We start from the raw sequence: 16,623 nt of genomic DNA, 5'->3' as shown, positions 1-16,623 counted from the left end.
CAGGAGTAACTGGGTCCCTTTGTCCAAGAGGACACCAATCTCCTGGCTGTCTCTCATCAAGCTTTATGCTACCCTCCTGAGCTTTCCAAGACCTTTCTCCACCAGGAGCACAGCCCTGAGCTTGCTATTGGACCAAACAGCTACCAGTTGCAACCTGGAACTCACTTAGTTCTTGTGGCCTCTCCTGTGCTATAGCCCACACCCTTCTATGTGGCCAGATACCTCTAAAACCTAAATACTCTTCACTAAGACCCTTCTAGGTTTCAACTCCCCTGAGGACATCCTACTCCTTTTTCCACTTTCTGGGTTAATCTGCACCCAATGTTAAAAAAAAGAGTTATAGTGCCTATAAAAGGGACCTATGACTCCCCAAAGTGACATCCTAGACTTGGCTTTTAAGGTTTTTAATGGCAGGGAGGAGGAAACAAAGAGCCTCCCAGCAATGCCTGACCCAACTATAGACAAAAGGAACACTGGAAAATAGACTGTCTGGTGGCCTACCCTGGTGGCCCTGCCAATGCCCCTGGTGGCCCTGCTGCTATTCTTCCCCTCTACAGTCAGTAAACTCTGTCCTCTCTATGCAAACTCCTCCTGTTGACTGCCACTTTGCCTGCTAGGCTTGTCTGGCTAACACTGGTCTGTGTGAGGGTTGCGGGAGGGGGGGGGAGGGTGGCATGATCCTCCAGAGAGGTAAAGCAACTTTCTTTGTCTTGTAAATGTAGTAACATCAATGAGCTAGCAACAGCTGTACTTGAATCCCAAAAGCCAAAGCAGGACCCCCCCAAACTTCCCAGTGTCTTCCAATATCTTTAACATATTTAGCAGGGTAAAAAACAAAAGAGGGAAAAAGAGATGTCCTAAAATTAGATACCAATTCTTGGTCACTGCCATGCAGCTCCAAAAATCAGCTGGTCCATGTCAGGTCATTGCCAAAATGGGCATCTGCTCTGCTCCCTTGATAATCTATCGTTGACAATGGCTGGCTGATAAACACTCCAGGGCCAGTTTCTCTTAACAAACTTCCCTTTTGTATCTTTAGGACTCAGACACCAATCCATTCCTTTCCTCTTTCCCTAATCTACTCACTTCAGAATATGAGTTCTCAATTTCTCCCTTAAGGCAAAATTCCTCCAGGAGGCTGCTGAAGGCTCCATCAAGAAATCTCCCTTCTTCCCCCTCCCTATTGCTTTCAAATCGCTCAAGCATTCACTCTTTAAGCCTTTTCTTTAGTAACTTCATTGTGCCACCTCCTCCCCTTAACATTTTCTACAGGAATTTAAGAGAAGTGCCACCTCCTCCCTTGAAAATCTGGTTTGGGAACCTCCTCCCAATTCTCTTTACAGGACCTGTAGATTCATATCTAAGACAGACAAAGGCCAGGTGGTGAGACTCTTACCCTTCCACCAAGCTTACTCCTTAAATGTTCAAAGGTCAATTCATGTGCTAATGTACCTCACTATCAAAATTGTTTTGTGATCTTACTATCAACTTTGTTTATGCATGGAGATTCTGTTAAAATCTGTTTGCTGTTGGCAGAAGTCTTTCATCTTGACTTTTATATTTTGTTTGGTGTTACCATTGGCAATGTGGTTCTACCATGCAAGGGGCAAAAATATTGTTTGCCACTGGAATTCCAGAAAACTTACGGCCAATTTTCATTTTCTAAACAAAAAATTAAGTGTGCTTTAACACTTTTGTACACAAGTGTACAAAATGCATAAAATCTGTCATCACAGTGTGAGAAAATCTTTTCTACCAAACTAACATTCTTCTTCCTTGAGTATTAATATTTTGGGTACTGATTTTTCTGAAATTATTTGTTTTCTGAAAATAGTAACTATTTTCTGTGCTGCCTGTGACCAGCAGCAATGTGATGAATGTAAATATTGTGTTAAAGGAGTTAGCTACCAGGTGTCTTCTTGTTAAAAGAAGTCTTTATCAGTCAAAGTAGTAAGAACCAGCCCTGCACCCAGACAACTGGGATGGAAAAAACAAACAAACCACAAACTGTAACAGCCCCCTTTCTAACCTTGGTAATCAATTATACTTAGAATGTGAATCTAATTCTTTGACAAGGAGGAAGGACAGTTTGGGCTGGCACCATGGCTCAAGTGGCAGAGCACTAACCTTGAGCTGAAGAGCTCAGGGCTAACACCCAGACCCAGGCTGCAAGCCCCATGACCACCACCAACAACAAAAATCTAGTAAACTGCTCTACTCCAGCAGCCTGACTATGGGTGGAATAACAGTAAATTGCCTTGAGGAAGGTCTGAGATCATTCGGCTCCACAGGCAAAGCGGGAGGGGGGGAGGGGGGACGGGGGGTGGGGAGGGAGGTCAGTTGAGTCAGTTGTAAGCTCAAGCCACAAAGAAGCTTACCAGATCTGGGTGGGAACCAATGTGTCTAAGAAAAGAGTCAATGCAAAACACAAATGAAAACACACACACACACACACACACACACACACACACACACACACATACACACAAAAGATAAATGGGTAAGGAAATTAGGAAATGTGAAGAAAGAGGAAACTTAGTGAAGAGAGCCTTGGGAAAGGAATTGAGAAAATGAAAAATGATTTCCTTTGGATAAGAAAGGATTTGGAAAGTAAGAATTGTCTGAAATTTTTGTTCCAAAATGGAAACGGGGAGAAATTAAGACAAACCCAGAAGGTTAGAGTAAGTAGCAGATGGTAGAGTATGTCATGAAAGAAAGAGTTTATAAGTAAAACTGGTAAAATTTGTATGTAGTTATGTTGGTTATGACTCAAATAAGGTTTAGATTATTACACTGATGTAAAACCAACACCTCATTTTTATGCCCATCTATAAAAGTAATTGTGTAAACGGAAGTTTGCTTAAGTGTTGGTTTTTGTCAAAGTCCTTCAAATAAATACCTTTTAACTGTAATGCTGTTTTCACTGTCTAATGTCTGTTTCCCAAGTATGTAAGTCACCTTGGATACAAAATTGACAACTGTTTCCATCTTAATTGGTATGCTAAAGTGCTGTATTTGGTTAAAAAAACTAGATTAATCCATTGCTATTTTAAAACTCTCATGTCAACAAATTAACTACTATTGAGCTTTAACAGATTTCATCCTCTATAGCATTTATTCAGTTCCACTTGCTTGTAACTCTTACAACTATTGGTGAACCTAATTTTTGTTCTTAACAAGATCAATGTAAGCCCTGCTTAACAACATGATTTCTATCTTCTTGTTGCTTCAGTTGCAGTGAAGGGACTGTTGTCAAAGACTCATTTGATCTGAAGACTGTGGGTCGAAGCAGAAAAGTCCCTGTGAGACTCCTATCTCTAAATAACTAGCCGAATGTTTGCAGTGTTGCTGTAGCTCAAAATGGTCAAGTGGGAGCTTTGACAAAGGAGCTCAGAGACAGCATCCAGATCCTGAGTTCAAACCCTATGACTGACAAAAGAGATGCCAACAGGACAAGCCATTCAAGCAACAAGCACCTAGCCCACCAGGACAAAGCTAGTCCTAGAGTAAGAGAGGAGGGTTTCACATCCTAAATGGAGTCTCTCTGGACTTGTCCTTCCAAAATTAACTAGAGCTGGGAGGTCAAATGAAAATAGTTAATAAACATGCCGGTCTAATGTCCATGACTGTGTCCCTTTTAATTCAGCAGGGACTTTCATTCTTGTCTTTGTTGCCTACTATTCTATTTATAGTGAGTCTTGGACTCGTCCAGTCTGCCTTAGCACCTTCCCGAGTCTCCTATCCATACTCTATATTCCATACATCTATAGCCCAGACATTTATAGTCTAGTTATAGGAAATGATCGAGGCCTTTTCCCAGACCCTTAGCCGCTCAATCTAGCCCCAGTTTTGAACTGGTTATTCTTAACCAGTCTACCACGTTCTCCTTTGCCCAGTTGCCAGAAACCCTAGACACTCCTTTCCTGCCCCTGGCCCAGTTATATGGAAATTCCTCCTTCCATATAATGGGCCACAACTGGGTTTGTGCTCCAAACAGAAGTTTTCTGGCTTGTGCCCAGGGTGTGTTCTCATGTGCCATTCCTATCAACTGATCCTGCCCCCTGGGCAGCCTTTTGCTCGAGCTCAGCTTAATTGCAGGAACATCTCAATAGATGATAAGATTCTCCCCAAAGAGCACCTTGGTGGGATTCCCTCTCACAGTGGGCCCCCTGGCTGACTCTTCAGTTAGGATCGTCCTCTTACTCCGGTTTTCTCAACTTTCTTCAAAAGTTTCTCTTTAGCAGGGTAACAACCCTCACTCAGCACCCCACCTGGGAGTGAGTCAAGGCCATCCTATTGCTGCTGACACCCACAGGCTTCACTTACACTAGTTTGCCCTGCCCAGTGCGGACTCGGACCTTAAAGACCCCAACCCCAGTAAATCCTCCATGCCCCACTCAGTAGGAAGTAGCCAGAGAAGACCACGACATCCCTCAGCTCTTACACCCATTCAGAGTTTCAAAGGATGAGAATCTGCTCTTGCTCTGTTCTCATAACTGCCTGTTGATCCTGTGGCCCACGGACCGCCCTCCCCTGAGTGCCTCTCCGTGCTCTCAGGAAAACTTTACTCCCGACTTGATTTTCAAGCTCAGGACTGCCAGCAGTAGGATGAAATCTCTACCATAAAACCCCAGATGGGACTGGTTGCACTGTAAATCCCCAACAGGACAGGACAAAGAATTTCCAAAGAAGAATCCAACCTCTTTCCCAGCTCAAATCTTTTTATCTACCTGTAGACTTTCTATGAAGGACTCTCCCTTCTTGGCCCAATCTTTTTATATAATTAAAGATGGATTTTTCTAGGTACACCAGATATCAGAAAAGCCATCAGATATGTTCAGACCACTTGACACAAGCAGGGAAATCTGCCTAAGACTAGCCATAAACGCTCCACTGTGTGCCCAACCGAAGCCCCCACCTGTCTAGTTATAATGGCTTCTTCATTAACCTCTGCCTCCTTGCTCAAGACCTCATAAAAGCCCAATGCCAACTCCACTTTCATACCTGAAGGAAGGTTTGTGCCCTTCACTTTTGTGCCTCAAGAAACAGTCCTAGCCTGCTGAAAATTGAGTCTGGTCTTCTCCCTTTCTCCTTCATTTTCCTAACACCTTTCATGTTTGTGTATTTGCCTCCTAAAACCAAGAACCATACACATTCTGTGTACAAGAAAATAATGCTGTGAACATTATCAGTTTAATGTGTATCTTCGGGCTCAAGCAGGGAGTTCACATACCTAGGCTCAGCAGAGACGATTGTAAACAAACATCACCACAGCTGATCTGGAAGCTAAAAAATCCATCTCGAAGTGTGTGTGTGTGTGTGTGTGTGTGTGTGTGAGTGTGTGTGTGTGTGTGTGTGTGTGTGAGAGAGAGAGAGAGAGAGAGAGAGAGAGAGAGAGAGAGAGAGAGAGAGAGAGGTTCATAGACTGAGGTGGGAAGATTTTAATCTAATGGGGAGAGGCTTTGAATACGTTTTGTGCTTGGCCATAGCACCCTCTGTTGGCTCTTTTGAAGAAAACAGTACTTTCATTTGAAAACTGTGTGTTGAGAAATCTATGCCAAAAGGTCCTAATGGAAGAATACCAATAGTTCATTGGGAGGCACTTGTCAGGGTGATTTTGCAAACCATCTGTGACATCCGCATCATCACTTAGAGCTGGCTTTCCCAAGTCCATCATTCGCTGCTGCTCAAGAAGATAAAGTTTCCCTTTTCCCTCTCCCTGCCAGGACTGCCTCCGTATTGGAGCCAGTGACAGAGCAGGAACTCTTTCAGGACCAGCAAGGTCACCTGGTGAGTTCCAGTGGTCTTCAATACATCCTCACGACAACAGAAACTTCTTTGAGAATTACATGGCACTGGCTTCGACAGATTCTCTTTTACTAAGTAAAATCTCTCTCCAATTCGTAGCTCAGTTAATCTCTAGATGAAATTTCTGGATGCTTGCCTACAGTGGACACTGAAGCTTTCAAAGAGGTCAAAAGACTGGTTTGTCATCATTTCCAGTTAATTCCAGGACTAACCAGGCTCAGTCCTGCTAGAGATCAACACGTGGCCCTCAGTGCTGAGGACGGTACACAACGTCTGCCGGCTGATGGTTGACGGCGGTCTGCATGGCCTGCAGAAAATTCTTTCTTTCCCTTTTTAAATCATCTTTATGAAGTTATGCAAAGGGTTTCAATGCAATATGTTAGTTTTGAGTGCTACGCAGCTCAGGCAATGTCACCTCATCTGGACTGTCTCCTAAACTTTCCTTGTTCCATTCTTATGGAATATGCTAGAACCTTTATTTTTGATATGTATTTTTATTCTAATTAATAGAAGGGTTACATTATATTCGCCAGATAGAAGGTGCATTACTTCACAAACATTGATACCCCTTCTCATGGTTTTATCCCCATAACCCTTCCCCACCCTTCCCCTCATCTTGTTTTCCCCCTTTCCTATCCTACTTCAAATAAATAAATAAACATATATGCAATATATCAGATAACAAGGTAAGATACTGTAACAATATGAGAATAACCAAGGGACAACAAAAGAGATGAGAAATAACATAGTTTGTTAAGAACAACAATCACACATTATATGGCTTTTGTTTCTATATCTTGGAGGTCCTTTCTTTTAGCCTCATCCTGTATGGCCTTATGTATCTAGGTTTTGCCCTATTGTAAACCTCTGCTAGGAGAGTCCAAGGTTTATACTAATTATGACAGATGAGGGAAACCATTGAGCCTATGCTCCTTTGCGTCTGGCTTACTTCACTTAATGTGATTTTTTCCAAGTCTTTCCATTTTCTTACAAATGGGGTGATGTTCTTTCTGATAGCAGCATCAAATTCCATTGTGTATAAAAATCACATCTTCTTGATCCAATCATCTACTGAGCAGCATATGGGTTATTCCATATCTTTACTATTAGAACCTTCATTTTTATAAAAGCCTTTCAGAGTACAATTGGCCACCATTTAATGTTTTGCTGCTGTTTAATAAGGATCACCATGTTTCCAGTCTGTAGTATCTAACCTTTTTTTTTCTCTTCTGTACTATTCCTTAGAGTAAACCATTGCTAATCATTTTGTTTCTGTACAAAAAGTTATTTTTTGGTATCAAATGTTGTATCAAACAAGACATACATTCATGTCTTGCTACAGTAAATCTGGAGATTATGTGTAGGACTGAGATAGCAATTTAAGGATTATCGAGGATGCTATCAAGAATATAGGTCTCTGAATGGCCTCCCAATTGTACCCAACACTCTCCTTTCCTGTCAAAATGGCTCCTTGAGCTTCAGCCATCATGCCCATGTCCCAAGTTGGCAGGAAAAGTCACAAATAAGGGCAGAACTAAATCACAAGGGCTGACCAGCAGGGGAAGCTTGGAAATTGATAATTATTTTTTGTTATTGTTATTGTTGGTTTGCTTTTTTTCCTTTGTGTAGGTCGTGGGACTTGAACTCTGGGCCTGGGCACTGCCTTACTCCTGGAGCCACAGCACCACTTCTGGTTTTCTGGTGGTTAAATGGAGATAAGAGTGTCACAACCCGGGCTGGCTTTGAACTTGGCTTTGAACCTCGATCCTCAGATCTCAACCTCTTGAGTAGCTAGGATTACATAATTTCTACTCGCCTGGAATTTGCTATGCAATTTAGACTTGCCTGGACCTTGAGATCCTCTTGTCTCAGCCTCCCCAGTGCTAGGATTACAAATGTGCTCCCTTCCACCTGGCTTCACGCCATACCACACATTATTATTATTATTTATTGCAACTTATCATTATTTTTATTCTAGTATTCCACACGAGGGCTGAAAATAGAGATGTTAGGGAGAGACCACAACAGAAGGTTGGACTCAGCACAATAGTTGCGTCACCAATTTGCCTGTCAGTTACAGGTATGAAGTTGTAGGGCTGCTTAGTAATTAGGATGATTCCAGGTTTTTAGGTTTTGTTTTTCTTTTTACTCTATAAATGTCACATTTAAGTGCTCCTGATTTTTTTAAAAGCGGAACTAAGAATTACAATGCTTCACCTTCAAAATCCATGCATACTATTTCTATGCCATGGGAACCTTCACACTGCATGTTATTACTACCTGGTGTATTTCTCCTCTTCTGCATTTACGCGGCAAGGAACCAAATACAGAGTAAGGCCCTTCACAAGCTTTATGTGCGCACCTGTGAGCACTAGATGGCGCGCGCGTCCGAGGTGCCAGAAATCCTGCTGCCTTGACCAGGGCAGTCTCAGCCTCCCTCACCAAGTCTCTTCTGAAACAAGGAGCGAATGGTGCCTCTGACCATGAGAAATTCGAGGGGTTTTTACTTTCTACGAGTCAACTTAGGTTTTCCCTGAAAATCCAAGGACACTTCACACCTGCGTCCTCCTTCTTGGCGCAGCCATTTCTTTCATTCCGTCCTTGGAGAGGGAAAATCCAAGCTTGGGTGTCCTGGTGACTCTGCTTGTCTTCCCCGGGCAGCCGTGGATGCGCTCTGTGCCCTGCTCTGGCGCCCAAGGCGGTTGCATGACTTTAGGGTCGTGATTGGATCTTAGGCATCATGGCTAAAACTGAGGACCCAGGAATCTAGGCCAAGGCTCCCGATGGCCCCAAAGAGCTCAGAGGTCCTTTTCCACCTTCAGGGAGATTCGGTGCAGGTGCTGGGGACTTATTGGACCCACGGGACATTCTTTGCCCTAGATGGGACTCTGGCGTCCTGCCCTATCCTCCAAGCTTCCTCCAGAGGTCCTCTCTGTCATTCTCTCTCTCTCTCTGGCACTCTCTCCTCAAGCTCGTGAGGGAGGAAAAACGTCTCTTGGGGAGAAGACGAGTTTCCACTGAGTCTGGGATGTAGGAAAAAGGCAAGAAGCCAAGAGAGGGAAGAAAAGTCTTCACAGGAAAGACAAGAGAGGTAGGGAGAGATCCATGCTGTCGTCGTGTATGGTAAAGGACACACAGGTGGGACACTGAGTCAGAGCACTGGGAAAAAATGAGGAAAGATACTACTATTCACTGATACTTTTACTGTCCCCAAATAAAAGGATATTTGTAGTAGGTAATTTAATTCGTTTTCCAACTAGGACATGTAGTGAACTAGACAATACTTCACAGACAAAAACCAGGACAATTTGTAAGGACAAAGAACTAGAGGTTAGCTTTCATTTCCGATCTTTACTACTAATCAAATTGGAGAGGTTGAGTGATTTCTCTCTCTCTCTCTCTCTCTCTCTCTCTCTCTCTCTCTCTGTCTCTCTCTCTCTCTCTCTCTCTCTCTCTCTCTCTCTCTCTCTCTCATAGTATTTTATTGTTGATGTAATGTATAAAGGGGCATTATTTCTTGAACATTGATACCCCTTCTCATGTTTTTGTACACTTTTCCCTTCCTCCACCCTCCCAATCATCTTGTTTTCTCCCTTCCCTATTCCAAATAAACAAATAAATGGATATACAATATACCAGGTAACAAAGTCAGATACAGTAACCACAAGGAAAAAAAAAGAAAAGAAATAACTGTCCATAGTACATTAAGAACAAAAGTTACAAAGATAAACCTCCTGTATCCATATCCTAGAGTTCATTTTGTTTAGTCTCATCCTATATGGCCATATGTACATATCTTTTAAGCTATTGTGATCCTCTGCTAAGAGAGTCCTAGATGTGTACTAATTATTACAAATGAGGGAAACCATTGAGTCTATGTTCCTTTGGGTCTGGCTTACTTCACTTAATATGATTTTTTCCAATTCTTTGCCAATGGGGTGATGTCATTCTTGCTGATGGCAGTATAGAATTCCATAGTGTATAAGTACCACATCTTCTTGATCCAATCATCTACTGAGGGGCATCTGGGTTGATTCCATATCTTTGCTATGGTAAATAATGCTGCAATGAACATTGTTGTGCTAGTAGCTTTAGTATGCTCCTGTTTCTGGATGATTTGATGAATGCCAAGTAGTGGAATTGCTGGGTCATAGGGAAGCTCTATGTTTAGTCTTTTGAGGAACCGCCATACTGCTTTCCAGAGTGGTTGTATGAGTTTGCACTCCCACCAGCAGTGTAGTAGTGATCCCTCCTGGCCCCATCCCTGCCAGCATCTGTTATTAGATTTCTTGATCGTGGCCATTCTAACTGGAGTGAGGTAGAATATCAGAGTTGTTTTGATTTGCATTTCTTTTATGGCCAAGCATTTCTTCATGTGTCTATAGCCATTCTTATTTCCTCTTCAGAGAAATCTCTCTCCAACTCTTCAGCCCACCTTTTAATGAGATGGTGGATTTGTTTTTGAGAGATTCATTTTTTGAGCTCTAAATATATTTTAGATATGAAGTCCTTGTCTGTCGTATGACTAGTGAAGAGCTTCAGAAGTTGGGAAATTTCTTGACAGTGTGAGACTCGGTTTCCCCTTCTATAAAGGCATGAGGTTCATAATTGTCAGCACTGATTTTTCCAAAAATTGAATATTAAAAATATCAATATAAAATATAAACTTACTTCTGTAAACAAGTCTAAATTACAAAGAAATAGAGCAATGCCATTTATCTAACTTCATTTGCCTGGCATTTCCTAAATCCTGCTTAATACAAGTGAGTGTTTTAAAATGCTAACATATTTTCTTCTTTAAAAAAAGTTCTCTTGCAAGTTATATAATAAATAAATATTGCTCTTAATATACAATGTTATTTCTCATCCCTTTTGTTGTCCCTTGGTTATTCTCATATTGTTACAGTATCTTACTTTGTAATCTGGTATATTGTATATATGTTTATTTTTTATTTGAAATAGGAAAGGGAAGGGGGAACACAATATGAGGTGTGGGGGTAGGGGGAGGGAAATGGGAACAAAAACATGAGAAGTGGTATCAATGTGTGTGAAGTAATACTCCTTCTATCTGGCGAATATAATTGTAACCCCTCTATTAATTACAGTAAATTTTTTTAATTCTCTTGCAAACTCAAGGTACTTTTTATGTATTTATTTTTTGCTTATGTGGTACCAAGGAATCAACCCCAGGGACTCATGGATGCTACCCATACAATCTACCCCTAAGCCACATTTCCAGCCAAAGTGCTTATTTAAGTGGAACTGAGCAAGCTTTCATCTGATATATACCATCAAAATAAACCAATAAATAAAAGCTAGCACTTTTTTTGCCAGTCCTGGGCTCAAGCTCAGGGCCTGGGCAATGTCCTTGGACTTTCTCAAGGCTAGAGCTCTACCACTTGAGCCTCAGCACCACTTCCGGCTTCTTTCTGTGTATGTGGTATCAAGGAATCAAACTTGGGTCTTCATGCCTGCTAGGCAAGCATTCTACCACTAGGCCAAACTCCCAGCCCCAAAAACAAGTACTTTTTTAAAAAAAATTACAGATGAAAGTATATTTTTAAATGAAACAGAGCTGGGCACAGATGACTCACACCTGTAAGCCTAGCTATTCAGGAGGCTGGGGTCTGAGGATATGAGTTGAAAGCCAACCCCAGGCACAAAAGTCTGAGAGACTCTTATCTCCAGTTAACTACCAGTAAACCAGAAGAGGCACTGTGGCTGAATGGGTAGAGTGCTAGCCTTGAACTGAAGAGCTCAGGGACAGTGCTCAGGCCCCCAGTTCAAGCCCCACAACCGACAAAAAAAAAAGAAATTGAAACAGAAATAAAACATTTGAACTGCTGTTAAAATTACTGTGAAGAGCCCCAGGATTTGTAGATTGTAGAATCCTACTTCCTGTTCTCTGTGATTGCCCCCTTTTCTCTTGATGTTGGTGTCTGGTGCCTGCCTTGTTTCCCCATGCCTGGCCCAACCTTGCACTCACTGGGAAAATAGTTATTGAGCTTTATCATGACTCAGGCATGACGAGGTCCCTGAGGCACCTCAGCATCTCCCCAAACATGTACACAGACCTGCACAACAACTTTGTCCTCGTGCTTGCAGGTGTTAAGTTCATAGCTCTGAAGCCCCTTAAGGTATACACAGAATCAGACATGAGCCAGTTCTTTTCTGCTCAGTGACCTGACCCTGGGTATTGGCAGAAGACAGAGCTGGGGAATCAGACCTAGACCAGCTAAGAGGCAGTCAATAAAGGCAAGTGGTCTCTGTGTGTGTTCTCTCTCTCATTTGCTGGGTAATCTAGGGGAATAGCTCTTTATCCAAGCAAGGTTCCTGCCACAGGCAGTCTCTCCTCTTGAGATGGATGGATTAAAGAAATCCATAAACACTTAGTTCATTTTTGTATTTTGTTTTGCATTCTTTTAAGATGAGCTCAATGAGGTTGGAAAGTTCTTGAGAATACAGTGTTTCATTCAGAATATAGGCCCTTCCATGAATTCCGCACAGACTGGAGCTCTGATGGGTAGCAGGAAAATAATGTGACATTGGAGTAGCGTGTTTATGAGCAGTTTTCTACTCCTTTCAGACACAACTCTCAGTAGCCTCCATCCAGCTGGTGTTATGCTATGTAATTCTTCCATAGTTTTAGAGCATGGTAATGAGAGTTCAGATCATGGCAACTTGGATTTGGTGATTTACCTGCTCAACAAGTTATCTGCAAGTTAAGGTTAGGAAAAATAAATACGATTGATACGCTCAATCCAACAGGTGGCGCTGTCCTCTACTTCTGAGTCTCCAGCAGGCTGGGGAGCTGGGTAGGGCTGTCTCCATTAAATGCAGTTGAGATGTCTCTTGGGAACAAATTCAACTGACTGCAAAGAGTTGGTAACAGGATGAGGCAGGCAGGCTTGTAGGAGGGGAAAAGTGACTCTCCTGACAATACAGACGAGAACTAAAGCTTTAAGTCCTCCAACAATTTCAAAATGACACAAACTCATTCATATCTTTGAGATATGAAAACATCCTTTTTAAGTTTAATGTTAATCGAATGACTAGAAGTTAGCATGATTCCCAAACTGCTGTCTTCCTGAAGTCTTGAAGGAACTTCTAGAAGTGTGTGAGGCTTTCATTCTGAGGAAGCAGCAGACCTCAGTGGTGACTAAGAGGGAAAGGTTTAGGCCAGAGTGTTTCCACAAAGGCAGGCTCTGGAAGCAGCCATGTTCAACACCCAGATCTCTTACCACAACCCCCTTCACCAGCTTGCACAAATGTGCATAAACAGTTGCAGGCGTCCAGGAGTTCAGCATTGCCCAAGGCAGTTTTGCCTGTCTTAGGAAAGATCTGACATTGGGCCTTTCCACATTTGCTGAGTGACAGCTCATAGAACAAATCCAGTCTGGTTTCTCGACAGCCATTCCTTCAAATACTTGCCAAGAGTTGACTTGTGCACTCTGTAACTTCTCTCCTCCAGAGTAAACCCGCCATGGTGGCTTCAACATGTCTGCATGGATTAGTTCGTTCTTGGCGATTTCATGGAGACTCAGGCTCTGGATCACTATGCCTGAGATAGCTCACAGAACTTTAACAAGTAAGACGTGCACCACTTGAGTTCAGAGCAGAATCCATGGTCCTCTTACTACCACCTTGCCATTCAAAGAACCCACTGGCAATTCCCATCTCTCAGTCTCTCAGTTCCAAATGTCATCTTGCTTGTCAGCCTCTACAGATTTATCTGAATGTCAAAGATCCACCCTGGTGCCTCACCCTGGACGACGCTGAGCCCATGGCAGAAACAGTACAGTGAAGGTAGGCAACACAGCTAAGCGAGGAAACACTAGTTCTCCAGTTTGTTTCTTATTCTGATCGGTCTTCTAAACACTGAGAGCAGGCTTTGCCTTTCTGTAGACTCTCCAATGGGTGTGTGGGAGAAGGAAACTCTGATCCCATTCAGGCTAAGTTAGAAGTCTCCAATGGCCCAAGGAATGGCAAGTCTTTTATATAGCCTTTCTCAGCCCTGGCCATTTTTACCTTGGCCTTTCCCAGACCTTCTCTTTGGTTTTCTAAACCAAGGAGACTCATTTACTTTCTTTAAAAAGAAGCCATCTTTAATTGCACTCATTTTGGTGCTTGTCCTCTGAGATCTGCCTGTGTAAATAGAATTGTTAATCAGGCATGCACAGAAGGCCTACAGTGAGCCAGGCTCTGGTGGAAAGCCAGGAAACACAAGAATCAGGCAGCTAGCTATCTTGGGATGAGGCCCTGGGGAGGCTTCATTAGGCCCTACCATGAGCCCTTCATTTATTATCCCACAAACATCTGCTTGGGAGATCGGAAGTACTGGGGAGCTATGTGGCGATCCTCACGGCATTCAAAGGGAAAGCTTTGTGAATCTGGGGAGGTGTATCTGAGATGTGCAGAAGATGAAGCCAACTGCAATTGGAAAAGGGAGGAAAATAAAGATGGTGGAATGCAGTGAACTTGGCTCTGTAGAACATCCTTTTCCTACCTTCACAATCCACAGGTACACACCTGGATCCACTGGGTACACGTATGAGTAAGCAATGGAATGTGAACAGAGCCCAAAGGCAGAAATGGTTTGAACCAGAGCAGAATATTCAGATCATGGCTCTTCTCTTTTTCTTTCCTTCTTTCTCTTTGTCCTTTTTGCTTTCTCTTTCTATTTGTATTTTATGTTAGGTATTGAGCCCAAGGCCTTTCACATATTAGGCAAGCACCTTACCACTGAGCTATATTTGCAGCAAGGTCAACTGTTTTCACAGAGAGGGTAAAACTGGAAAACTGAATGTGGCATTAAAGTGATCATCATGATTTTTTTTTTTGACTCTGGGCCTGGGCGGAGTCCTTGAACTCTTCAGCTCAAGGCTACTGCCCTATCCCTTAAGCCACAGGGCCATTTCTGCTTTGCTAGTGGTTAACTGGAGTCTTATGGACTTTAGTGCTCAGGCTAGCTTTGAACCACGATCCTCAGATCTCAGCCTCCTGAGTAGCTAGGATTTCAGGCCACTGCATTTGGCTGAATTTATTTTTTATTTTTTGTCAGTCCTGGGCCTTGAACTCAGGGCCTGAGCACTGTCCTTGGGTCTTCTCAAGGCTAGAGCTCCACCACTTGCTCCACAGCACCACTTCTATGTACATAGTACTGATGGATCAAACCTGGTTCTTCGTGCAAGCTAGACAAGCACTCTACCACTAGGCCAAATACCACTAAGCCTATCATGAATTTAAAGAATAACTTCTTTGCAAGCAAAGATCCAAAGATGAGTCTCTTCCTAAATGTAATGCTGAATGTTCTGTATGTATTAATCTTTTTTTCTTCACAAGGTACTTAAAGAAAATGTATTTAAAAATGTAATGCTGTTCTAATTTTCCTGCATCTTCAAAGATCAGTATTTCTCATGAAGATTTAATTTGAAGCCATGTGGCCATTTTGCTGAATTTATGTGCTTGTAGTAGTTTATTTCCTTAATGAAGGTATAGACCAACCTTTATTGAAAGGATATTGACAACAAAGAAGAGATGCACTTTTTCAGTATTCATTTGTGGTTTGGATATGAAATGTTTCCTCAGATATTTTGTGTTGAAGACTTGGTCTCTAGCTGGTAGCAGAGAAATGACTTGATGAGCTCACTGGTAAATTCGTAGCTGTGTGGCATATGGGAAAGAGTAACTAGTTGGAGGAAGCTGATGACTGGGTCCTGTTTTTGAAAGATACAACTTGTCCCTGCTCCTTGTCTGTCTCTCTCTACTTCCTAGCTCCCAGAAAGTATGGGGCTTTGTTCTACTGTAGCCTGAATTCCTGTCTGTGTTTTCCAAATTTACATGTTGAGAATCTAATTCCCAATGTGGTAATATTGAGAGGTGGAATTTTGTGAAGTGATGAGATCACAAGAATGGGAGCCCTTATGAAAGACAGAGCAGCTGGGGTAGCCTTTACACTGTGTAACCTCCCCACAGTCTATGAATTAGAGAGCAATGCTCTTAAACATTTGTCTTCTGGATCTTGATTTTGGAATTCCTAGTCTCCAGATTTGTGACAAATATATCTCTGTTGGTTGTGTGGCACCCAGTTTGTAGTATTTTCGTTATAGCAGCTCATAGAGAACGAGACTCTCCATGAATCTATTTTGAGATTCGTTATTGTAATATTTTAATGGCATAGGAAATGGGAAACTTTCTCTTCTACAATAGCATTCTCCTACAACTCATAAAATTGGAGAAAAACACATACTCTCTTATGATGAAAGTAGATATCTGTGGTCTCTCTCAGGAACTTGGGAGAAAGCTGCTAAACATACTGCAAGTCAAGCAGGAGTGTGGAGAGGTGCTGAGAGGGATGATGGGTAAAAGAGTTGTGATAGCCAGATTTGCTCCTGAGATTTTTATGAATGTGAGTATGCTCAGATTCACTGTATTTGTAGGAAGCTATCTATTGGTGAGGAGGATAGGAGCTAGAGTTTCCACACTGCACATATATAGCCCCAGAGCTACAGCCCTAGTTAGCTGATGAGAAACAGACTATTCTCCCACCTACAATAATCCTGTCTTAAATTCCACTGATTTGCAGAGAATTCTTGTTAGTTCTGTTGTTGCGTTACAAAGCCCTCTCAAAACAATATCTTTTTAAGGACAAAATAGACTATTTTTACTTGCTAAAGACTCTATGGATAAGCAATTGGGACTGGACTCCCCTAGACAGTTCTTAGTCACTCATGAAACTATCATCTTCTCTCTGTTTGGTTGTCTCTGGCTGTTAGGACCTTTTTTAACATGTCTGGCAACTGAAGCTAGAAAAAG

Source organism: Megascapheus bottae, chromosome 4 (genome assembly GCF_031878675.1).
Source record: "Megascapheus bottae isolate mThoBot1 chromosome 4, mThoBot2.hap1, whole genome shotgun sequence".
Classification (NCBI taxonomy): domain Eukaryota; kingdom Metazoa; phylum Chordata; class Mammalia; order Rodentia; family Geomyidae; genus Megascapheus; species Megascapheus bottae.
The sequence above is the reverse complement of the archived record's forward strand: the minus strand, read 5'-3'. Positions refer to the sequence as shown.